The following is a 24,596-nucleotide window of genomic DNA, read 5'->3' on the forward strand; positions in this document are numbered from 1 at the left end:
CTTATTGCATCTCTCTCTGCCATTTTCTGGAAGCATGACAATTTTGCCCAACAAAGTAACATAACTATATGAAGAGAGACGATACTGCATTGTAGCACTTTTACTTAGGCCCTATTCACGTCTTGTGGGATAGAAAATAATATGGAATTGCCAAAGAAGTGCTAATTAACTGTCTACACTCATTTTACTAATGCTAAAACTAGTTTCTGCCTTGATCCACACTCTGGAGAAGGCAGAAAGGTGACAGGCTCTGACCATGGGTTTCAATTCTGAACTCCAAGGTGGTTTCCAGCTCAAAGTCCTCTTTGGGGTCAGTTGTCATCTTTTAGCACATCTCAGTCTAGATGCAGGTCTAGAAGCCCAAGTTTCCCCTCATGACTAAGGCACTTGAGCAATCTGTCTCCAGAACCATCGCACAAAGAAGAAACCATGGACCCAAAGCTGAGTGTGGTGTTTCTCCTGGTAGCCCTGTGCTGGGAGAGGTTTAGTGCCTCGTGGGTTGGGGTTTTTGCTGGATTGCAAAAGAAAACCGGGATTCAGGTGGTGGAGTCCCTGTCATGTCTGGGTCCTCCATGCAGTTTTTCCCCATCATAATATCCATCAGATTCAGGGCTGCTTCTGACTCTCCTCATTGACCTGGTTGCCTTTCCTTTGTCTCCAGCAGATTTTTAGGTTCTGTGTCACTACATATTAAAGGATCATCATTACATGACAATCATCATTACATGTTAAAGATCCTCCTTTCACTGACCTGGGCTTGCCTTCATTAGTCCAGGGGCCCTTTCCCGGAGTTTGGGGAAGGAAACCTGTGTTCAACAGTTAGTATCTTCCTATGTTTGAGGGCAGCTTTGGTATATGTCTTCATTCCTGGCAAGCCATTGTTGCATATTGGTTTCTTTCTCTCCAGATTGGTTCAGTTGGGTGTTCATGAGGAATCTGAGGATACGTTTTGTCTAGAGGTGACTCTGTGGGTGCACACATAACGAAGGAAGAGGCCACAATGAGCTTTCCATGACTGACCTTCCCTGGCGTCTCTGCAAGTCCCTGTTTTGGCCAAGCACCCTGCCCTGTACATAAGGGTAGGTGGGGAAGAAGCACATTTCAAGAATGGATCACTCTGTGTCTGAGAAATGCTTTACACAGCTCTGAAAGAGAGAAATTGTCAGAAATTCTTCAAACCATGAAAAGCCCTCGAGGTCCAGCTCAGATGTTTGGGTATTTCCCACACCCTTTCCTTTTCTAAGTAGAACCGAGTGTCATATTTTCTGAAAATAGCAAATGTCAGCTAGAAATTCAGGCTATTTATGTCCAAAGTAATACATTTTTAGTTTAAAAGGTGCTATTTGGCATAGCTTGAAGAAGCAGGGGTATTTCTATTTTTTAAAAATGAATAAATCAGCTTAATTCTAGCTGTTTAAATTGGAACTTACAAAGTCTCAGAGGGTGATAATTTAGACCTTTTACATTCGCCTTTTTAAAGTCTCAGAGGAGCCCTAAGCACATACGTTTGCTCTATAACAGTTCTGTGTACTTTTACCTGAGTCATCTTCCCTCTGCTTGCAGTGCTCGTTGTTTACTCACACCAAAACACCAGGCTCTGGGGAAGGCTCTGCCGTAAGCAAACCCCGCGTGGTTGGGGCCACAACACACTCGCTTCTGGGGGGACCTGAGCTGCGTCACTTCTACCCCCTGGTAAACAGATAGAGACAAAGTAAATGGCAACAGGCTCAGGGGTTTAAAAGGAAAAGGACACTTGTCATCCCTGTGTCAGCATCAGGCTTCCCTACAAAACCACAACTTTCTACGTAGTTTCCTGTGACTTTAAAAAAGGTGTTTGTTCAGAAATGAACAAATCCTTGTAAAAATGGAGAAAGTGATGATTTTAGGAGACTAAAGTCCCATGTAAAGTGACATTTGACTGCTGGTTGTAGCAGCAGCTCAATTACAATCTGACAGCTACAGCACTTGTCACACCAGCAACTAAACGCATGGCCTGCTGTGACCAACTCAAGGTGTCATAACTGGCCTCAGCAAGTATGGGTGAAAACATCTGTGGGGCCCCTGTGGTTTGGAGGGTGACCCAGGCGAAACGCAGAGAGCTTTGAGCCCCCGAGCTGTGGTTTCTGCAAGCAGGGTGAAGCAGAGAGGCAGGCGGTGTCGGCCACTGGCAGAGGCAGGAGGTCAGACCCTGCTGGGATAGGCAGCACGGATCACAGTGGGAGGATGTCCTGGCTTTGCTGACACCAAGGAGCAGAGCAGGGGGCGGCAGGTTTCCAGAGGATGGGTGGGACAGCAGCGCTCTCCTCACTTGGTAATTTGCAGGGTCATTTCCTTTAATAAGCGGTTTTGCTTTTATGGTCTGTAAGTGGTTCTGCTTCACCTTACTTAAACTAACATTTCCACAGCACTCGTCAATGAAGTATTCAAGTACCTCCATGTAGGAGTAACAGGCTTCTAAACAACACAGCCGATTTAATTTGACTTTGAACCTACTGAGCGCACTCAGCAGGATGTCAGTGTAGGTAAAAGCAGTAAACAGCATCCCCAGAGTTTGCCACCAGTGTTGGAGAGAGCAGGTTTCTGTGTTGGCAAGCAGCCCCTGAGTTCCCCACGCCTGCCCTGGGTTGCCTGCTGCTGCTGCTGCTGCCGTGCTTTGGGCAGCCTGGGAGGGCAGCTCCTCACCCGGCCACGGCCAAAAGTGGGCACCAAAATGCAACAGAACCCATGCAGCGAAATTAAAACAGGCAGCAGTGATGTTCAGATGGATAATGGTCCTGGTAACCTAGAAAATAAATCCTCTTTTGGTCTTCTTGGAGCCCTGGCAGTGCCACGGATGGAGTGGACGGCTCAGGTCCTTTCTTTGGCTGATGTTCGAAAGCTTCACTACAACCCTGAGGTTCAAAGGCCTTGCAGGGTAGCTCTAAACCACACTTCCTTGGTCCTCATAGGCTTCCAAACATCTGGCCTGCAGATCAGTGTATGAAGTAACTGTGCAAAAAGCTCTGGCTTTCCTGCCTTGGTGAACAGAAAAGAGTAAAGGTCGACAAACTCAGGCTGAGCTGGAGCAAGGAAGAGTGAATTCCAGTGCCGAGGGCTCTCCGCTCGCTGCCCCGGCTCCAGCTGCCAAGCATTTAAACCCACAGGCTGTGAGCAAGAGATGGCACGTAAAATATGAGAAGTGGCCAAGTTTATTTAATATGTTGGCTTTTCCATTGCTCTTAGCACTGTTATCAGAACACTTGATTTAGTTACATGGAGCAACGTGGAAAAATACTGGTAAGCATAAAATGAAAAAGCTACTTCCAAGAACAAATTAACTATTAGACCCCTTGCATTTCTGGAAATCTAATAAGGCCCTGATTACCTATAGGACTGATTCAGTTAAAAGTATGCTCAGCTTCATCTTTTACATACATATTGCTCAAAATGCCTTGGGGCAGGAAAATATGAGGTCATCTTGCCAGGATGCCAGTGCTGATAGCATGAGGCTTTTTGAGCTGGCTGCACAAAGGCTCAGTTGCAGCTCCCACGTGGCAGATGTGAAATGGGCAACACTGGTGTGCTCGGGGTCTGGGATGGGACCGCTCAGAAGATGAGCTAACCAGGTCTCCCATATAGGATAGTTCAGCTGGTGGGAAATCCCAAACAAGACAGGTGGTGTGGAAAGCCCTGCAGAGTGTGACCCAGCTGGGCTCTGCAGAGCTCTCCATGTTCATCTCACGCTGGGCTGCAGGAGGGTTTGTTATGAAAGGCACTGCCCAGAGCATCCTGATGGGCATCCCCGGGGCCTGGCAGCAGGCCTGGTCCATGCGCTTTGCCAAAGAGCAAGGCTTGCCATGTAGAGGAAAGGGCTAATTTCATGGGGATTGAAATGGATAAATTAGACGTGCTTCCTGCAGCCACCCACCAAGCTTTCCTGCTGTGGTTGCTTTTATAGTCAGTGCAGCATGCCAACATAGTGCTGGGGACCCATGGGCTCACGCCAAAACTGTCTCCGACATGAGAATGAGCAATGAGCAACTCCTTGCTCCCATTTTGTCCTGAACCTTTATATAACCAGGATGGGAAACAGCTGCTCACTGGGAGCTTCTCAGGCTACAGCATTCTGCATAGACCTAGCACAATTTCCTACCCTCATTGTACCTGCAGCTCTTAGACCCTACGTGCCCTGCCCTGCACCCTGGCCTGCTATTCGGTTGCATTTTTGCATTAGTAGAGCAAAATCCAACTTCTTCACCTTTTCTTCCTCCCACTGTCCTTCCCCACTTATCCTTGCTGCTCCCCTTGCTGCCTGCTCTGGCACTGCTCCGATTACAGAGTAAGCCAATTCAACTCACTGAAATGGCAGAGGATTAAGTCAGCAGAACAGGGGACTAGGGGAAGGAGACATGTGCAGCTGGAAATGGGTGCGGACAGAAAGGGAACCAGGAAAGAGGAGAGCAGAGAAAGATTGCTCCTTGCTGTGGCAGCCAGACCCCCGAGCAGCAGCAGCCGCAGCGTTAGTCTTGTCTGGGGACTCTCCAGCATAAGCAAGCCCAGCAGATTCATGCACAATTCTTTCCAGAAGCTGCTGGTGGAGTTGGTCTCACGGCTCGGACCACGTGCAGAAGCATCACACATTTAAAGAACAATGTTCTGGTTGTGATGGGTTGAACGACGTAGTGCAATGAGAAGGCAGTGCTTGGGAAAGAATCCATTTTGCAAGTTCTGCCTCTCTCTGAGTGCTTTTCCTCCAGAGGGAAGATTCACGGATAGAGGAGGAAATTGAAAACTGTTGGGCATGGCAGAATTCAAACTGGTCTTTCAACTTGCTGGGCCAGCTGAGCAAGAGCTTTGCACACCAGTATTTCAAGACCTTTGAAAGGATTTTCCTTTTCAGAAGGCAAGCTACCTAACCCCAAAAGGTGATTCCTCCCTGTAAACAGGAAAGTTAGAAAGTCACTCCCATAAGCACTGTGTGCAACCTGTGCAGTGCAAAGGCCAGCAAGGCAGGAGGCAGAACGTCAGTCTGCAAGCATTTGCTACAAAACATAAGACAAAAAGAAGTGACATTCCCAAAATGTTTCTGAAAGAAAGCCAGGGGTGACTGCACCAGCCTGCTATGGTGTGCTGGCACTCAAGACTGATATTTGATGCTGCCTGAGTTTCCTTCTCCTCTCAGGTGTATTTCATCATCCGGCGAGGGCCACCCGGGAGGAGGAAGATGAGGTCAGCATACCAGGGCTGGGTGGGAGCTGCGTATGCTTACCTGCAAAGAATCACAAGATGACTTGGTAAAACAGAAGGAAAGAATTCAAATGGAAGTACATGAGGGTGATGGAAAGGGAGAATTTAATCTTCTGCTGTTTTTATCCTGACTTTTTTTTCCCCATTAAATTCCTTTGACTGTCCAGGTACAAACATAGCATTATCTGAATTGACTCAAAGGGGCTCAAAGCTCTCGTGGCCCTGAAGGGCAAAGGAACTGCACAGTAGTTTAAAACAAACTAACACTTTCATGGGATTTGTTCCTTTCTATGTCAAGAAGGAGCTTTTCCCTGAGAGGAGATGAAGCATCTCCAGTGTTGTGCAAACCATCTATACTCACCATGGCTTGGGAAGTATGTGCCAGGACAGATCTCAGGCTCAGCTAAGAAACAGCAGTGAAGGCTATTGTTAACAAGAGGCTGCAGCTGACTCGCGTTAAGATGTTATTGATCCCTGAGCACCTCTTCCCCTTTCCTACCAGGAAGCTCCCCAACCCAAGCATGGGCCTGATCCATGGCTGCATGCTATGACTTCTCTGTTGCTCCTGTGTGAGCCAGTTCATCTCATGGGCTCCAGCAAATTAAACAGGAAAGAAGTGAACCATTTTCTCTGAGCAAGCTGAATTGCTCCATCACATTGTCTGAGGAGCAGCAGAGCCAGCATTGTGTAGTGACGAAGACCTCTGTCCAGAAGTGAGATCTAAGGAGACGGTAATCTACAGGGAAGTATGGGAGGGGTAAAGAAAGAACCCCTTAACCCTGTTCACCTGTGGCCTGGACAACATCTCTAGGGGTGCAGCCAGGTATTATATTTAAGCTGGTTTAAAACTACTGCCCAAAAGAGCCATGCAGACCTCTCCCCTTCCCACTGGGCTGCTCACCTGCCACTTTCCTTGGAGCAGCGCTGATGCTTGCTTTGACTTGGTGGTGAGCAGTTAAGGGCGTTAGAAAGAGGGAAAACAACCCAACAGGAAGAAAACGAAGATTTTTCTGTTCAATGAGTAAGATAAATCAGCTAATGGAGGAGTCAGACGAACGCCAGCTCCAGCCTGACGAGATTGGAAGAGGCAGCTGCTATTAGCGCGGCACGGCCTCACTGCAGAAGAGCTGTCGGCAGCAAAGACGTTGCACTTGTGTTCCAGGGTGAATACAGAGAGCCTGTCTCTTCAGGCTCACATATCTATTTGCTGTAGCTGATATATCCATCACCGTGGTACTTAGGGCCCAGGCTCAATAAAGCTCAATCAGGCGATGGCAGGGTACTTTTCTGAGTGCCATGCTGAGCAGGGGGACGTGTACAAAGTCTGGACAGCCTGAAACAGTGAAATAACCACAAAATGAGCTTGGTTCACTGGTCTGGTTCGTGTAAGGTTATCCTTTCAAAGTGAAAGAAATGTTATCTTCAGCCCTTGTATGAATGGACCACAAACCTTGTTTTCTCTGTTGTTGTGTGTTTTTATTCTGCATTTCATTTTGTGGCTTTTTACAGAGACAGCCTTCAGGACTGTATCCTCCTGCGTTGAGTAGGATCCTACTGAAATTACTCAGTAAAACCCAATTCGCTTTCAGGTCAGCGCTGAAAGGGAAAGGGGTGCTCTGACAACCTGCTGCACTTTTCCACTGCTCTTGAAACAGTATTTGAGACCCCACAGCCAGATGTAACTCAATATTGCACTCTGTAGGACAGTTCAAGGGCACCTATAGAGAGCTCGCGACTTGGCACTAGGGGATCTCTAGTTTCCCTTGTTGCCCCTGCTTTGTTTCCTCTTTTATGGCCAGGACAGCGAGCAAATTACACTTCCACTCCCCACCCCACTGGGCGACCTCCCACCAACCAGGTCACCTCGCAGAGCGATGTAAATAGGTGTCCATACGTGGCATGAATAATGAAGCCTTAAAAATCTCGCTGGAAATCCATTGTCACACAAAACGGACCATAGAGATAAGGAACAGGTAATCGGGAGCAGTCTTTTACTCTCTGCACTTCCCCATAAATGCCAGCCAGGATTCAGGAAGGATTAAGTGTTTCTACAGGAACCAGAGCATTTGCAAACACAGCACTAAACAGCTGCTAATGTTTTGTGCAGGCAGCTCAGGCCACAGCCCACTGCTTGGGTTCATTTACTCCTTTGCATCCCAAAACATCACTGTGAAAGGGCACAGGACTTCCCCAAGGTCTCTGATGTACGGGTAGCACTTTGCCTCCAATAGCAGTCCCATTACGTGGGATTTTGCGACTTTTTTCTGTTATCTTACGGAACCCTGGGGCTGATGGTGCCTAATTGCTACTATTCCAAGCTATCTATGTATGCTAAAAGAGTCTAATTATGATTTAATTTCTGAGTAAACAGTCCGAGCAGGGTATCATCCCAGTCTAGTCAAAATCAGATTCTGAAGAACAATTCTAACCAGACTTAGTACAAACTGTATTGCGTATAGTTACCAGGAAAGGTCTTGCTAGAGTCCTGCTAAAAATAATTCATAGGATGTTTTTGTTTTTGTTTTCCCAGTTAACAGCTTATTTCATGAAAACTGGTTCAATTTACAAAGGCGGAGAGACTTGAGTACTTACTGCTGACAGAGCATTTGTTTGGTATGCACAGTACAGAAATAAAAATGGTTTGCTTGTGTGTTTTTCTAGATGGTAATATGCTATTCAAGGCTGAGTTTCCGAGTTTGCGAAGACTGATGTTACACACCGTGTGCAGAGGATCGCAAGCACTGTGCTCAGTTCCCTCCTGCAACAGACTGAGCCCAGCTAACTGGTACTCCTCAGGGACTTACACAGCTGTAACACAACAGCATTTCAGCCTGAGGATAAGGGAATAGTGTTATCCCGCTTCTCTGAGGCAGCATAGGGACGGAAGGGCTTAGAAGGACATTTAATATTTGATATAACCCATTGTAGCTGGGGGCTGCTCTCCTGCAGCGCCCACCCACCCGCCTGCACGCCCCTGCTTTGCAGGCAGCAGTTGCACAACCACGGCAGGGGCAGCTGCATGGGGCTGGTGGAATGGAAAATTACGGCTCTTTGGTGGGTTGGTTTTTGAGTGGATCAGCTGCAAGAGCTGCCTCGGTGGCCCCAGCGCAGGCACGGTGCAATGCAAATGTAGACAGCAGCAGGGGACACGGAAAAGACAAGGGTCACCCCGCTGCCTATAGCCCACAGCTAACAGCTGTGGGGTGAAACAGCTCCAGCAGCAAGGCCAAAGAAGACCTGGCCAGCACTGGAGGTCCTGTGCATCACCTTGGTCCCACCAGAGCTCCTGAAAGTGTTTTACGTACCCAGTAAGTGTAATTTGCTCTGCAGCTTTTTTTTTCTTTTTCTTTTCTTTTTTTATTCTTTTTTCTTTTTTTTTTTTTTTCTTTTTTTTTTATGCCATAGCTTTATACCCTTCATAATGCCTGCTGTTTTCTTGAAACAATTATAACACTTAATATAACACTCATGTATTTGGTACCAGGCCAGAACATTTGCTGAAGATAGTTTGAGAGATAATATACACTGATGCTTATTTTAAGAATCAAGGCTTTAAAAGGTATAAATGAAACCTCTGCAAAGGGACAAGACTTCCAAAATCACAAGAAGCGAGTGCACATTTACACCTTCTCTTTTCTTTCTCTCTCCTCTTCCCAAGAATTTTCCCATTGCAGTGACAGCTCAGCAAATGACTGATGATCCTCAGCTACCCTTCAGCTGCTGGTGGCAAGGAAAAAGATGTGGATGAAGATTTGGGGGGATGGGGAGTTGTGTGGTGTGAGGAATATGAAGATCGCTTGGGTGTTGGGGGGAAGGTTATGGTCAGTTTTCATCAATCTCAAGGCTGGAGGAAAAGGAGTTAAAGCTTCCAGAACGGTAGATCTCTCACTCCGTGTGCTTCTCTGTTGTTCCCAAGCTTAAGCACGGATTTAATCTTGCTCAAAGACAAGTTACAATTAGTAAATAATACAGAATTAGGCTCTTAAAGAGGTCTGCTAGTAAGGCAGTTCTCAGAAGACAACACTGAGTTAAAGCACCGCAGGTAAAGCTCATCTCGGCTCGGGGTGTCAAGGTCCACCCTCTGTTACTTTAACCTCCCCACACCCCCATTCATTTGCAACTGGGGCCAAAAAAAGCCCAGCAGGGCAGCCTGGATGCACGTAGGCTGCCAGCCTGCTCCCCAGCCCCAAACACCAGCAAAGGGGCTGGAGATCTACATGAAGAGCTATGTGGGAAGGCGGTGTGAGGGGATGCATTAAAACCCGTGTGATCCCTGCAGCACAATTCTCTTTTCTTTCTCTCCTCTCCACTGCTGGAGACTAAAGAGCTCATCTCCACAGGGCTCGCCTCCATTGGGCTCGTCTCTGCAGGGCTTCTCTCCATAGGGCTGAGGACACTGAGTCTTCCACAGGCTCCATGTGTTTCTGTTATTTCCCCCAGGATCTGTTGCAGTTTTGTAAACTTTATAGGAGAATTTTAAGACGGTTTGAGCATCTTTGGAGGAAGCTGATAAATATATGGGATAAACTAGAGGAAAATCCAAAATGTTATGTGACTTCCTTACCAGTTCCTGAACTTGTATTTCACTTGTGCATTAGAAATGGGCTGTTCATCTGAGTAATAGATTTTTTCCTTCTTCTGGGTAATAATACACTTCCTTCAAAGGGTTGTGAAAGCTGGTAACGTTAACTGCTGCAATGAAACAAGCCCTCGGTCTGGGTGTGAAGTCTCTGGTATATAAACATTCGCTCTTTATTTCTTCCTTAGACAAATAAAACCACTTGAACCAGCATGCTGCAGGCTGGGTAAATCTCATCGGGAGCTGTTTTATGCAGATGGCTTCCGAGGGGGGCAAAAAACTTCGGTGTGGTTTCTATGTCAACAACTGGCAGGATTTGGGTATTTTGCTCGAGGACGGGAGTCTCCAGAAGGCTGCGGGAGGATTTATGGAGCGTGCGGTGCTGACACTCGCCCAGCTGTCCCTCCTGCCGGGCCGGGGGGGCTGCAGGTCCCCAGGCAGTGCAGAGGGGCTGGGGGGCTTCGGGGGAAGCTATAGCATCTCTGCTGTCCTCTGTGCTGGATGCTCTGTCCGCGATCCTCATCTGGTTTTGGGGGAAAGGTTTGTCCGTACAAAAGTCTGCTGTACTTTCTGACAAGTCTGCAGAGAGGTAAGATGGATGTTTTCTCTAATGAGTTTCCTTTTCTGCTCTTTTTTCCCCCTTCGGTCCCTAAGTTACAAACCCTTGCTCGCATCCCGCTGCGTCCACCAGCTTCTGCATGCCAGGCACTGCTACTGCGTGTCCCCAAAGCAGACGCGTTTTGGGAGCTTGTGACAGTCGCCGAGGGGAGGTCGGTGCTGCCTGGGACACAAGCAGGGGTGCTGGGGCTGCCCCTGGGTTGAGCACAGAGGCTGCTCCCTGCGGATGCTCCCCAGCCCCTCTCCCGGGCAGCCCTCTGGTTTCGGGCACCAGTTTACCCACGGGATTTTGGAATCCATTACACAAGCACATTTTTTTGCGGTGGAAGTGAAGCCAGCGTGTAGCATTTTCTGCTTCATTTACACCCACAAGCTCCCAGTCTCACAAAGCCGCTGCCTCCTCGGCTCCTGTTCCTGGCATCGCTCTTTGCAGGGACACATGGGGCCTCGCACATCAGGCCACAGAAAATCCGGCTCGGGGCTCCTGTAGGAAAAGAGCAGCTGTGTGGAAAGATCAATAAACACGACCAGTTGCTCCAAGAGTCATAAAATGGAAAGGCTCCGCAGGAGAAAATGTGTGGCAGGGGACCCCGGCTCCAGACACGGCGGGAGAAGTCCTGGGAAATGCAGTAATTAAGGGGAGGCCTCAGACGTGCTTTGAGTCAGTGCTTCCACACGTAAAAATATTTGTTTTAGGAGAGGAAACCAGAAGGGTAGGAGCAAATACTTACCTATGCAAAAGGAAAGCTTGTTTACGCTTTGTACATTGGAGAAATTGTTCGTGTGTGGTTAATCTGTGTGGAAATGCAACATTTGCAGCGCTGCCAAGTGACTCAGGTGAGCTGCTAATTGCTGGCTCACCCAGGGAGGTTGAAGTGTCTGGGACTGCTTTGGTTGGCTTTATTCTCTCTATCCACCAAAAAAAAAATGTACAAAACTTACTGTTCCAGTGAAGTTTTCTTCTTTCTATCTGTTTTTTTTCCATGTAGTTCTTTGCTCCTTTGCTTAATCCGTGTGTTTCCTTCAGGTTTTTCGTAGCACAGAGGACAGCATAATCCCTTCCCAAGGGATTTCTTTGCTCACCCCCCTGCCCTCATGGCAGCTCTCTCCTCCCACTGCCTTGCCCTCCCCATCGCTCACATCTACCCCAGCCTGGTCCAGTCCTGTTCTCCTACCCCGAGTCCTGCTGGATGTTCATGCCCACCTCTGCCTTGCTCTGCCACCACTCTGGGGACCTTCATTTCCCCCTGAGAACTGATTTGCAGGGGGTCAAAGGGTGAGAGTCTGCAGCCCCTCACAGTGCAGCACACACGTCATGTTGAGCGTCAGGGCCTTTGATGGAAATCTGCAGTCCAGCAAAGATGTCTGTATAATGTGTTGTGTCACTACAGCTACATTCATAGTGCGATGATCCGGGCTAAGTTCCCTGCATTGAGTGCTCTGCTCTCAGTCTGTTCCACAGACTTTTGCTCATACAGTTTCACATCCAAAGCCCACTGAATTCCCGTTCATTTCAGTGGGCTTCCACTCTGCCTCATTGTGGCTAATCACAGAATGGTTTGGGTTGGAAGGGACCTTAAAGCCCACCCAGCTCCAACCCCCTGCCATGGGCAGGGACACCTCCCACCAGACCAGGTTGCCCAAAGCCCCATCCAGCCTGGCCTTGAACACCCCCAGGGATGGGGCATCCACAGCTTCTCTGGGCAGCCTGTGCCAGGGCCTCACCACCCTCATGGTGAAGAATTCAATTTCACAGATAAGAGCTACAGGATTTTTCAGATTCTTTGATTCTGCCTCCAATGAGTCTTAAATTCTCCTAAAATAAACCTCACTGCTATGCAGTATCTTCACTACTGCATTCCCTTTGGGACTGGAGAGTGCCAGGCAGTGTTTGGGTACGTGCTTTCACCTATCATGTTCTTTCCCTTCTCTAGTAAGTGTGTCCTGTGTCACCATGGTGTGCTGCAGTGACAGGTTACTGAGTGCTGCATCGCTGTATGAGCTAGGTTGAACCAAAAGCCCTTTTATACCAGTGTGCTGCAAACTGCCTGTCCTCCTGCAGGGTGTCAAAAGGGTGATGCTACCTGAAGCCTGTGTGCTGTGGCACAGGCCTGAGGTCTGTGAGCCCCCAGACCACTCCTCGCAGCAGCACTGTACTCACACACATGGTTTTCTAAGGGAATGGTCCAGCCCTGCTCAGCTTGGAGAGCAGCATTTCTGTTCCCTGCTTGCACTAGATGGACCCTGCCATGGCCTAGAAGCAGAGGAAGCACATGAAGTTCTTGATTAAGAATTACTGCCATTGATGTCATTCATGGATGAAAACTCTGGGTCTGTGTTTAATCACACGTGGTTGGAAACACCATAAGAAAGGTTATTTTCAGCTCTAGCTTTAATTTATTTATTTATTTATTTTAGGGATCAGAGAGACCATGTTGCTATTCAACATGTATTCACAGTGATTGCACACGACCACATGCTCTGAACACGAACGTGACTGGCTGTGAACCTGGGGTGAAGCAGAAGTGAATCAAGTAACAAACCAGTCTCTCAGTCCTGACACTGGTGTGAGAACCCAGACCAGTGACGGAGGCACCCAGACCTAACTGGAAAGATGTCAGACAGGTGTGGATACTTGTCACATTCTTATCTAGCTTCCTGGCTGGAGTATGGGAATTCTGGGAAGGTGTAGGGGAGCCATAGGATTCTGCCTATAGACAAGGATTTTGTCTCATGTGTAGGATGGGCTATGCCTCCCTAAAATTTGGGACTTGCTGCATGTCCTTAATGCATCACATTCCCTGTGCAAGATGTGCACGTGCATATTTCTAAAGACACAGCTCTTCAGTTATATGCCCAGCTGCTCAGGGAGAGATGGGCACCAGGATTTCCTTGCAGCCTTTGTAAGTCTCTTCCAAACTCTTTTGCTTTTCAGTGGGTTAGTACAATCACGAAGCAAATCTCAAATGAATGAAGAACAATCAAACATGTCTAAGTGGTGAGTGGCTAATTGGTACTTGTCGACATTCTTCCAATTTGCAATATCATTCCTGCTGGTAGCATTGAGTCATCTGCTCTCAGAGGGGCCACAAATCTTGTCGGAGACTTTTGTATTTAATTATATATTTTTGTTTCTCCTCTCATAAGGATACTAGCAAGTTGTCCTATAGCGTTTGAAAAGAACATCAACAATTTACTGTATCTGTTAGCATTCCCTGTTTCTCGTGCATTTTTTTGTCATCTAAATATAACTGCCCTTTACATTCCAACACACAAACATAAGGAGCAGTATAATTTGACAGTCCTTGATACCGGTCTCTCTGCATACTCCATTTCCATAGCCCTAAAAGGACATAAGCAGAACTCACTTCCAAGGGTTTACAAAGCAGTTCTGATAAACAGTCTGTTATTCGGATAAAAAGTTGATGAGTTGGATGAATATTTTCAGATGGAATGCTTAAAGGGAAGGGAATAAAGGGCAACAATTTATGCTTATTAGAAACATTTAAGGGGCCATATCAAAAATATTTATATTTTGTGAGTCTTTTTATATTGTTATGGTAAGCAAATGAAGATATATTATTTTTATCGATTCCCTGCTCAATTAAGGCTTCCAAATCTCAGAATTTCTCTCTCTATATATATTTATTTTATTTTATTTTATTTTATTTTTGGAAGAAAGTACTAATTATGCAATTGCTGACCATCAGACAGGTGATCAAGAAGTTTTATGTCTCATGAAATGGTGTTACTGTAGTCTATTCAAAGCACGTATAACAGTCGAAGACATAAGTACTGAGTGAGTTTGTGGGAAGATGAAGTCTCCTGGAGACAAACACCCTAAGGCTTTTCCTGTCTGCTGTGGCACAGAGGATTGTTGCACTTCTGTGTGTCCTAGCTGAGGTCTGTGAGATGAACTTGGAAAAGGCTCTAGATATTTTTAATCAGAGGATTTTAACAAGCTTCCCACCTAGATGGGAATTCGGTGAGGCTGTTTACAGCTGTGGGTGAGCTTCTGTGGCAGAACAGCGCAGCAGCAGCAATCTTTGTGTGCTCCGTGGAACGCAGGCAGCATTTGAATGGCAGCTGTGTAATGAATCAGCTTCACAGGAGCAGGCTCAGCACCCTTTGCTGCAAACCTATCTTCAAGGAAATTGGTGCCAGCTTTGCACTTTTGGGGCAGCAGCCAGGTGCTGTAAGGCAGTATGTTCAAACCTTAGCCACAACCGTGCAAGTCTCCACCCTATAAAACCAGCAGCCAATATTGTACAACCTGAACCATGAAAATGTTATTTAAAGTCCTGATCTGATTTAGATATAAGCAAAACACCTGGAATAATGGATCAATTAGTAAAGTGAAGCAAAAAGAAAAACCACATGAATTCTAATCTGCTGACATCAATATTTTATTCCTGAGGTGAAAGGCTCATCACTGTGTACAGCTTTAGCAGCTGACACCGCTTACTAAAACAATATAGATTTTTTTCCTGCGAAAAATTGAAAGACAGTTTTCCCCTGGAATATTGTTGAATTGCAAAATACCGAGACAAGTCTGGAGTCAGGGAATGAGCCTGGCTCATGTCAAGGATGGTTAGGACTTCGCTGTAATAACCTAAGAATGCTTTGGTGGATAATTATATATACACAAGTGCACATGCACACACGCACACGCACACACACATGATTTTAATGATGAACACAGGGTAGGTGTACTAAGTAGGTAATGAGAATGTGAAGTGTACCATGGTATATTGGTTGTAAGCCTTTCTTATATGAATTTCCCCAAGGCAAGGTTTTAATAGCTGCTGCATGTTAAGCCATATGTGTGTGAGGAGGGGTGTGACCGTGGAGCTCTGTGTTAACAGTGCCTGTGTTGGGCAAGGTACATGCTGGAACAGCAGAAGCTTTTTTGGCTTTCTGGGTGTATTTGCAGCCTTTGCCCATTAACTTTGGGGAAGAAGAGACAAAATTGATTCTTTGGGCCATCAGCTGAGACACATCGACCATCTGTAAGCTTTGGGAACCTCACTTCAGATGAAAATGCCAGGCTGAGAAGCTACAGTGCAGAGGACAACCAAAAGTCTTTCTCTGGGGAAGAGGTGGTGATGAATGGCTAGGTGTTACCTTGGGAAAAAAGTCCACAGAGCACAAATCAGCGAAAGATGCTGAACTCCCCCCTGGAGGGAATTGTGAGTAAGGAAGCAGGCAAGAAGGTAAGCTGGCTGTGTTTCAGCATATGTCATCTCTATCATGCTTTTTTCTAAAAAAAGTTACTCTACAGTAAGCATGTTCTGTGCTACTGACTTGTGGTGTGCAGCTCCTTGCAGAGAACTGAGCTCTTCAGCTGCAAGGCAGGGAGAAGGGATCACAACACATCACTTTTTCCTCCTCCGGGATCCCTGTTTTATCCCTAAAGTTGCATAACCTTCCTTTTTTTATACTTCCTTCCAGTCATCTACTTCTTTATGACACGTAATTCTGCTTCACCTGGGGCAAAGCTTCCCAGCTTTCTGTCAGCCAGGCTTGCTTTCAGACGTGTATAAAATCCCACCCAGTTCAGAGTCAGCCTGAATGAAGAGTCACTTAATTGCCCAGGCAACCCTCCCCCTCTTTTTTAAATTAAGCATCATGTTTTCTTGTCTCCAGTCACACGGTATTAGCCTGTATTTGAGACACTCATTAATCATCCTTGCTAATGCACATGAAATGTCTCATTTTGGCTAATACTGTGTTCTGGGGGAGAGATGGTCCTTTGTATTATTTGGTCTTTTGAGTATTAGGTTTTGCTGTTGTTCTCAAAATATTAACACTGCACGTAAATATGTGGTCCTGGAGGAGTTGTTCCACTCGTACTAATGGGATTACCTTCATGGGAAAGAAAATGGTGTGTACAACTGAACTCCAAATTCATATCAGTCAAATACAATAGTGGTTCAACAGCAACACATAGCATGGCTTACTCTTTCTCCCCAAATTATCACTACATGACACAATGTTAACAGAAAATAATATGCATTATTGTGATAAAAAGAAGAGTTACCTGTTACACAGTTTTAAGCCAGCTCTAAGTGGTAAAGGAATGCAAATTTCAACAGCCAGTCTGTTGAACAAACAGTCTCCTCAATCTGTATGTACTTATACTGCTGGCACATAGTGCCAGATTAACAAGGAAAACACCTACATCATTACAAAGAATTAAATGTCTGAGATATGACATCATTTAATCTTCCCCTGTCTCTTTACCTGCTTTGTCTCCCTGGTGGGAAACTGGAAGGGAACAACATCATTATATGTACTGGTAATGAAAAACATCAAAAAGTTTCTGAAAATCCATCATTGTCTAAGATCTTCATTCATTTGGTTGATTTTTTTTTTGATTTTTGGCTTGATTTTTGAACCAATGCAGCATATCGGTATTGCTCACCACAGGTTCTGTAGTAGCCTTGGATTATGAATTGGAATAAATCTTGAATACATTTAATGAGAAAGGAAAATCGGAAAATTATGAATCCAAGTAGGATGACCATGACTGGAGGCACAACTTTACCAAAGAGCTTGGTTTCATTAGTCATTGGCTTTAATGGTCTTACACTTGAAGGCAATGGCAGGTGTTTCTACTGATCTGCTGTACGTAACCCAGCATATGTTCTGATTTCTGTGCAGACCACTCTGCGCTGTTAGGAGGATGGCAGAAAGAGATAACTTTATAGCAGAGTGGTGTATGTGAAGGGCAAGTCTGGCAAGATAAATGAAAAGTTGTAGAAGACAATGAGATCTGAGAAAGGGAAAGGACATGACTGTTGAGAGCTAAATGGATAGGCTGAAAATGGAAACCGTCCAACCATCACAAGTGATATGACAGAGAACAGCTGAGGTTTTGCCTCCTGGAAGGTATAGCTGTATTTTAAAGTTTTCAAACCTGCTTTGTCATGGCACTGTGATATAGTTTCATAGACAGAGAGTTATATTTGGCATTTCTACATTTTTTCATATGTCTTTGTGCTATGCAACTGTGTAATGCTCCCAGAAAATATTGCATTTGATTCACTGTGTTAAACAAATTCAGGAGCACTTTAAGCACACTGCAGTCTTGCTTTGCCTCTACACAGGGCTTGCCCTGTACACTCCTGTCAACTAGCATTGCTTTTCGGAGGTCCTCTCTCCCACTGTTGCATGCACAGGTGGCATCAGGTAAGAGTTAATTTGGTGTTCAAGAACCAGCTGCCTCGTTTCTTTCCTTCACCCAAAGCATCCCATTGGACTGGGCCATTGCACTCTCATTGAAAATGATCTCGATTTGCCTACTAGGCATCAGCTGAATAGTGATAGATTTAATAAGTAATTCATTCATTCTTTATCTTGGTCAGCTTTCTTAATTTCTTTTCTTGATGAAATTAAGGAGTAGATATATTCATAAATTAATAATTCCAGCATTTTGCATTTTACTTGTATTCTATAGCTCTAGATCAAACTTTCCTGCACTGCTCACACGTTCCAAAGTTCTTCTCTTTCATCTCTCTTACATTTCCTGTGATGAGAAAATAAAGAAGGCTTTATATACATGTGTGGCAGTAGAAAATAAAAGTCTGTTGTAACGTCCAAAGTTCAGACATTTAACAGCTCACCCAAATACCCACTCGAGGCAGGAGAGATACACTGCAGCAGCTGCTGAGTTTAACCCACATACTTCGTTAGATGTTTCCTTCTTTCTAATGAAGGAAAGTTCTCACTCTACAAGAGATCCTGGATTCATTTTTACCATGCTTAGCATTGCTTTGGTGAGGATTGTACTTCCTTATCCCTATTCTCTTCTGTTTTCTATTAGCTCTTAATTATGGTAATTTCATGTTCTACTTGCATATGGAAGAACTGAACCCAAGAGTTCAAATGAAGTCAGGATCTGTTCCTGCATTAATACTGTTGCAGAAACTGAACTATAACCAGAATATTTTTTCTAAGACGGAGATGATGCTATCTTTAGGCAAAGCATATGAATAAAATTGTTCATCCAGTTAACAGATCAAATAAACCAAAATAAAACGTGAATAATACTGAATTAATAATAATAATAATAATGATAATAATAATGAAATGAGAGAATGCTCCAATTAGCAAAACAAAATCAATGCAAAAATGTTAAAGACAAATCTTACACAGAAACTTTGCTTAAAATTAAGTTCCTGTGTGATGCCATCGATTTGGGGATTAGAGATGACTAATGGGAACAATTTGGCTACTTATGACACCACAAAATTAATGCTTGAAAGTTGAATTTTATACATTACTGGCTTTCTGCAAAGTCCTGCAGTAGGACTTCAAATTCACTCTGAGCTGAAGCAGTTTTCTTTTCGTCTTTGCCACTTGTCCTTGCTTATGACAAGGGTCAGCATTTTTAAGTACAATGACTTGGAACTGTTTGAAGTAAGCTATTGCCTTGTTCCAGTGTGTTAATCAGGACCTTGTAATTAAAAGTAACCTCCCAACAATGAACCAAGGGCTCCGTGGCTCCTTGGCATGCTGGGTGGTTGGTTGTTGTGTTGTTAGAACATTTTTATGTTTCTGATGGAGCAGTTCAGCTATCCAGGAAGAAAATAGCCCTGTTGTACTTGTTGTTACACACTTGCATAACACACAAGAGAAAACGTTGATGTGGAATATGACCATGACGTGGAACATGAGTCCTGGTGCACCGGCTGCTAGGAGAGGAATGAAGGATTTGGGGGAACCAATGGCTTTCATCAGCAGGCTCTGACTTTATGGTTTGCAAAAAGTCGAGTGAGTTAAGTACATTACTTAACACATGGATGGCAGCATTAAAATTTGAGTAGCACGTAGACAACCTAGGGGGAAAAAAAGTCAAGAACAGCATACTTTTAAGGAATTAATTACTTATTTATGATTTATGTACTACAGTCGAGAGTGTCAAAAAACAGGAATCCCCTCTCAATGGAAAAAGAAGCTTAAGTGTGACCATCATGTAAATGGTCGGGCAATAGTCCAGAAACCTAACTTGCATATCCGTCTGCAAGTTCTCTTGCCAAATGCTCTCCCCTGTCTTATTCTCTCCTGGAAACCCATCCTTCCTGTTTGTTACTACACCTCTCTTGCAACATGGCTGTCTGTGGGGCTGGAGGCACCTGGCACTTGGCTCCCTTGGGCAGGACTAGGCTTTCAAACCAGAGCAGCATCACCAGGGCAGAAGGGTAGAATCAAACAAAAGGGAATGCATTTCACCCAGCGTACGAATTAATTATGGGAAATCAGTGAAATGTGACGATGTGAAGCTGAAGAATTAGTGGATATAGAAGGGAAGCAAGGAAAACTACAAAAGATTGTCCCAATAGACTTAGGAAGTAGTGTGTTCTGGATGCAGCCTCAGATATAGGAAGACCCTAAACTTTAGGTTACCAGGAGACAGGAAAATAGAGGGAAAATATTTCTCTATTTGTCTTGTTTCTTGTTCTTCCTTGAGCTACTTGGAGACAGGATGACTGGTGAGGGGACATTTTGGTCTAATCCAGTGCAGCATGTCCTACCTGACAACATTCTTTTGAGAATGAGTTTCTGGAATCTGGCTCAAAATCTTGTACTGGATCTTTTGTCGTTTATTTTGAGTGTACCTTATTTTTATTTTAATTATTGACAACTCATCTGGTATCTTTTCAAACAGATTTATACCTTGTAGTTTATCAGCTGCACTCTAACTTCAAAGATAAAAATTCCCTTGCTCACAACCAGTAGTACTGAAGAGATAATGCCCTCGGTGAAGGTTTTACATAGTCTTCCTTACAAAACAGGAAGGAAGGAATTATTCTTTTATTATTGAAGAATATAGACAAACAGGTTTTGCATTTATGTATGTAATCTGTTGCATGTTTTCTGCAAGACAGCACAAGAAAGAGAAAGAGAAGATGGCAGGAACATTTCCATCTTGTTGCAAAGAAATCAGACTTCAGGGCAAAGGACAGTGGTGTCCTTTGTGTTCTGACACTAGAAATAACAAAGCAATATCACTTCAGATCCCTGCAGAGAATATTCTGGTGCTGAGGACTCAATTAGTAACATCAGTTTACCTTAGCAGCAGCAAGGTACTCAGCTCTCGGGCTGAGGAATTAATCTTCTCAAAGGCTTTAAAATATTGTTAAAAATAAAACCGGATCACGTAAAACATCTTTTCAGGTGATGGTTGTTAATCAGATCTCCTCTGCATCCAATGTGCAGGCCTAATTGCCTTGTATGACCTGGTGATAAATTGGTCTTATGAACGGGGCTGTGCATAGATTACTTTGCAATTGGTAACCTAAACATCTGGGGGAAGCATTTCCCTTCTTACAGGGCCTGCTTTGTATTCTGTGGAGTTGTCGAGACTGAGATGCCTTAATGTAATTAGTACCGCAACATGCAGCCATGCCTCCTTTTATCTTTGTCAATTTGGTGAATGAAAAACTGAGTATCAGCCAGCAATGTGTGCCTGCAGCCTAGAAAACCAGTTGTACCCTGGGCAGCACCAAAAGCAGCGAGGCCAGCAGGGTGAGGGAGGGGATTCTCCCCCTCTGCTCTGCTCCTGTGAGACCCCACCTGGAGCCCTGCGTTCAGCTCTGGGGCCCCCAGCACAAGAAGGGCATGGACCTGTTAGAGCAAGTCCAGAGGAGGGCCACGAGGATGATCAGAGGGCTGGAGCACCTCTCCTATGGAGACAGGCTGAGGGAGTTGGGGTTGTTCAGCCTGGAGGAGAGAAGGCTCCAATGAGACCTTATAGTGGCAGCCTTCCAGCACCAAAAAGGGGCATACAGGAAAGCTGGGGAGGGACAAAGTGGAGTGACAGGACAAGGGATAATGGTTTTAAACTAAAAGAGGGAGATATTTAGATTAGACATTAGGAAGAAATTATTTACTCTGAGGTGGTGAGGCCCTGGCAGAGGCTGCCCAGAGAAGCTGTGGATGCCCCATCCCTGGGGGTGCTCAAGGCCAGGCTGGATGGGGCTTTGGGCAACCTGGTGTGGTGGGAGGTGTCCCTGCCCAAGGCAGGGGGTTGGAGCTGGATGGGCTTTAAAGTCCCTTCAAACCTAAACCATTCTGTGATTCTATGAGATTCTATGTTTTTCTGTGTCCTGATTTGGCATGAACTAATAGTAAGTGATCTACTATTCAATTTTTCTGTATTTTTCAATTGAATTTAGAGCTAATGGAAAGTAGTACATGAACATCCCCGAAGGCCAACTGTTTTATTCACAGAACATACAGAGCTCAGGAACCATTAGCCAGAGTTCCTCATGTTGTTTTGTTAACATGCCTCAAGTTAGATCACCAGCATGAATGTATTACTCTTAGCATTGTCCAAGCCTTCTTAAACATTTTATTTGGTTGAGCCTGCTGGCAGTGTTGGGAGGAACTGCTCTTTGTGTGACAGAGCAGCAGGAATGAATGGAGCTCTGCCTCAAGACAGATGAGGAGCCAGCTGAGAGCTTATGGGTAAGGATTAATGGATAGACCAACATGGACAACATTGTAGTAGGTGTCTGCTATAGACCACCTGGTCAGGAAGAAGATGTAGATGAGGCATTCTTCAGACAAGTGAAAGAAGCTTCATATTTTCAAGCCCTGGTTCTCATGGAGAGTGTTAGCCATTCCTACATCTGCTGGAGGGACAACACAGCGGAGCACAAGAAACCCAGGAGGTTTCTGGAGTACATTGAGGATAGCTTCCTAACACTGCTGACTGAGAAGCCAATGAGGAGAGGCACTCTGCTGGACTTGCTTGTCTTTGCAAAGAAGAAAGATCTGGTTGAGGATGTGAAGGCTGGGAGCAGCTTTGGCTGCAGTGACCAATAATTCTGGAGTAGATGGTCATGGGATGAAGGAACAGGACAAACAGCAGCATCAGCTCCCTGGACTTTGTGAGAGCAGGCTTTAGCCTCCCAAAAAAAAGAAAATGTTATAACAAGCATAGCAGACTTCATACAGTTGTAAGGTTTAACTTACTCAAATTTGTAAGGTACCTTGAGAGCCTGATACTACAGGTACAGTTCAGGTGCAACACATAATGGTCTATTGTTCTTTAACCAGGAACTTCACGAAGATATTTCAGTTACTGAGTTGTCAAAACTGGACTGGACTTTGCTGCTAGTCTCACTAGAAATTTAAGCGTCATAAAGTTCTCTAAACTTTGGTCTGCCTTCTGTAACAGCATTTGACATGCCAAGCATAAGCAGTGTTTCATGTGCAGGAATACCAGAATCTGTAAGAAAACACACTTCCCACATTTGTTTCTCTGTTATTATTTTTATTTTTTCCTGTGTATTCTGAATCCTGAGCCTTCTCTTTGTACTTGTGAACTGCCTAGAGATTGATTTGTGCCATGTAGCAGTATCTGCTTTTCAGTTTCTCTTAATATTTCAAACCCCAAAGCAAGATGTGATATTTTCTTCACTTCCTTCTAACCAGAGCCACGACCAAAATCAACAGTTTTATGGTTACATCATAGATGAGCACCCTGGTGAGTGATTTGAGACTACAAAAATTATTTGGATTTAGCCTTTATTCTAATCTTTACCTGAAGTTTGATAGAAGCAGAGGAAATTGCCCTGTTAACTTCAGTGGACCTTGTATCAGGCTTAGAAGACTTAAAAGGGTAAAAGACCAGCCTTACATGAGACGAGTGCTGCAATGAAGAGTTTGCTTTTTTCCTTTCACAGAAGGCTTTGAGTATAAGTCAAACATAGTGGATCTGTAGATCTACCATTATACTCTCATACAGTTGATTTTCTTGGTACTGAAATTCCCACAGAGCTTTCAGCTAAAATGAATGTTCCTAATAATTAGAGGTTCAACAATATCTGAATTTCAAATTATTGCATGAGACATATATGAAGTCTCATACTTCATTATAAATTATTAATTAAATTTTGCAAATGCTCTTGGGATATGTAAATCTATTACTAAGTAAATTTGTTGGCATTTCTACTTTTAAGAAATTAATGTAATGTTGACATTAAAAATTCTCTTTGTGATTATTCACAGAATAACTCCAAGAAATGTAATACAGAAATCCATTTCTCTTTGAATTAGTGTTCTCCTGCATTCAGGATTGCAGGTTTTTTTCACAATCTGCCATTCTAATTCAGAGAAAAAAGTGCAGCAGAGAAGCTGGAAGTTGCTGTTTCTTCTTGGGAGGAAAAGAGAGGACTGAATCACGTATCAGATATTCTGTTATATATTACTTTGTGTGTATAGGAAGGCATATACAGAAGGGAGATGTACATTTCCTACTGACTGGAGAGTACAAAGCAAGGGGCATTTTGCATTTTCATACGTGATGCCAGGCAGATCTCTTGAGATAAATGTGGGTGGCTAGCACAGAGTAGTTTCTCCCTCTGGACACCAGGAAGCAAAAAACAGAGAAGCACGTGTCATATCTTTCTGGCAGGTTTTCCTCCCTGTATTGTTTGCCACTGTAATAACTCAGCTCTGCACCTGCAGTGGATTCTGCACACCGAATTATTTCCTGTTGCATTTTGGATCTCTGAAAGACGTAATTTGACCTTTGATTTCTGCCTCTTTCATTTGTTCCGGTAGATGACCAGGTATGATTTTGGCACTTTGTTCTGTTGCCGACACCTGCAAATACTAGAGCTAGGTAATAAAGTCTGGGGGCTTGTTGTTATTTTAAGTTTTGTGGAGGATTATTTACCATGTGCTGCTCTTGGTCTTTCATTTTGTCCACACTGTCAGATGTGACTTGCACAAGGTAGACTCCAGCTGATAATAATCAATCAGTTTGCACAACAGTTAAGTAGAAGTTGCAACTTTAGGATATCGCATCCTTGACCGCTTAATTTTACTTTCACCAGAACACTCCCCAAACTTTGGCTTTCATATCATAAATATGTGAATACTGTATTTGAAACTATGCAGCACGCAGACTTTAATGAAATGCTCATGTAAATATGCTCGCTTCCCTGTCGTTACAGTTATTTTCAGTGTATGTTTAACTTGCTGATTTCACACACCGCTGTGCAGCCCTTTGTTATATATTAACTCAGGACTCGATCCTGCGAGGTGCTGAGTGCCTCTGGCCCATGCCGACCTCCTTGAGCTGCCACTGGCGTTCAGGGGCACACACGGCACTCAGCACTGCGCAGCACCCAGCCCTGAGCCCGGGTAACAGCAGGCT

The 24,596-nt window shown here is 44.7% G+C and overlaps 1 protein-coding gene and 1 long non-coding RNA gene across 6 annotated transcripts in view; one reads left to right on the forward strand and one right to left on the reverse strand.

The window, feature by feature from the left end:
- Positions 1–24,596, forward strand: part of SPATA13 (spermatogenesis associated 13) — a 159,762-nt gene that overhangs the window by 74,282 nt on the left and 60,884 nt on the right. The window lies entirely within an intron of this gene.
- Positions 2,989–24,460, reverse strand: LOC308188403. Its single transcript, XR_013945482.1, has 2 exons — positions 5,588–24,460; positions 2,989–5,248 (listed from the first exon to the last, which is right to left on the reverse strand). It is a non-coding gene; the product is annotated as an uncharacterized lncRNA (long non-coding RNA).

Source organism: Anser brachyrhynchus, assembly GCF_964034855.1.
Source record: "Anser brachyrhynchus genome assembly, chromosome: 1".
NCBI lineage: Eukaryota > Metazoa > Chordata > Aves > Anseriformes > Anatidae > Anser > Anser brachyrhynchus.